This window comes from Nannospalax galili, unplaced genomic scaffold, assembly GCF_000622305.1.
Source record: "Nannospalax galili isolate Female #2095 unplaced genomic scaffold, S.galili_v1.0 C48548547, whole genome shotgun sequence".
Lineage (NCBI taxonomy): Eukaryota > Metazoa > Chordata > Mammalia > Rodentia > Spalacidae > Nannospalax > Nannospalax galili.
Genome location: NW_008469833.1, coordinates 1 through 1,020, shown reverse-complemented (window position 1 = coordinate 1,020; position 1,020 = coordinate 1). Strand labels below are relative to the sequence as shown.

Below are 1,020 nucleotides of genomic sequence, written 5' to 3'. Positions count from 1 at the left end.
TCCAGTTCCAGGGGATCTGATGCCCTCTTCTGGTCTCTTCAGGCACTGTACAACATGGATGCACTTATATACATGCAGGCAAAACATGATGATACACATAAAATAAAAATAAATGAGGGGATGGAGAGATGGCTTAGCAGTTAGCAGCAATGGCTGCTCTTACAGAAGACTGGGGTTCGAATCTCAGAACCCACATGGGCTAACAACTGTCCATGACTATAGTTCCGGGGCATGTGATGCCCTCTTCTGTCATCTACAGGTACATGCCAGCATAACACTCATACACATAAAATAAAAATAAATTTTTAAAAATGAAATAAATTAATAATAAAAGATTTATTTTACACAAACAAAAAGCAAACCCCAAACCAAACAAACAAAACTGTTAGATTCATGTAATATACTCAGTCCAGGGATCATTTTTTTCATAGACCAGCCATTCAACACTCTCAGTACTTGTATTCTAAGAAATATAATCTGATAATCACTAAATGAGTCCAGGTCGTGAAGCATATGAACTCCTAGAAGTGAGAGGGGCTCAAAGGCTCAAAGCTTAACAAGTCCTGTCAAGGATGGGCTGTCTGGCTTTCTTCCCTTCTGTGCCAAAATGTGAATGGGAGTTCAGTCTACTTTTGGTATCCTGGCTACTCCTAAAGTCACTGTACGATTCCCTTGGCTGAACAGTAACTCATTCTTCAGATCTCTGTGTTTCCTAAGTATGGGCCAAGGTAGCAGCCTTGACTTATACAAGAAGGGCAACAGCTGACTTACCAGCCCAATATCTGACCGGCTCTCCCACAGGCGCGTCAAGGCTACTCTGGCCACATCTTCAAACACAGGGTCACCGGTGAGGCTGCTCAGGGTGGCAAATTCCACAATAAAGGTCCCAATCCCTGCTGTACAGGTGACAGGGGTCTCTCCAGGGTTCACACCATGAAGCAGGTTCACTGTTCCATAGGGCATGCCCGTGGGGGTCTGAAAAGCTAAATAATCAGAATCTTAAGACTCCAGGTAGAAGGA

At 43.5% G+C, this 1,020-nt stretch overlaps 1 pseudogene across 1 annotated transcript; it reads right to left on the bottom strand.

Moving 5' to 3' along the window:
• Positions 1–431: 431 nt before the first annotated feature.
• On the bottom strand, positions 432–985 carry LOC115069117 (annotated as a pseudogene). Its single transcript, XR_003848419.1, is given in 1 exon segment — positions 432–985. The product of XR_003848419.1 is annotated as an ER degradation-enhancing alpha-mannosidase-like protein 2 pseudogene (transcript).
• Positions 986–1,020: the final 35 nt, after the last annotated feature.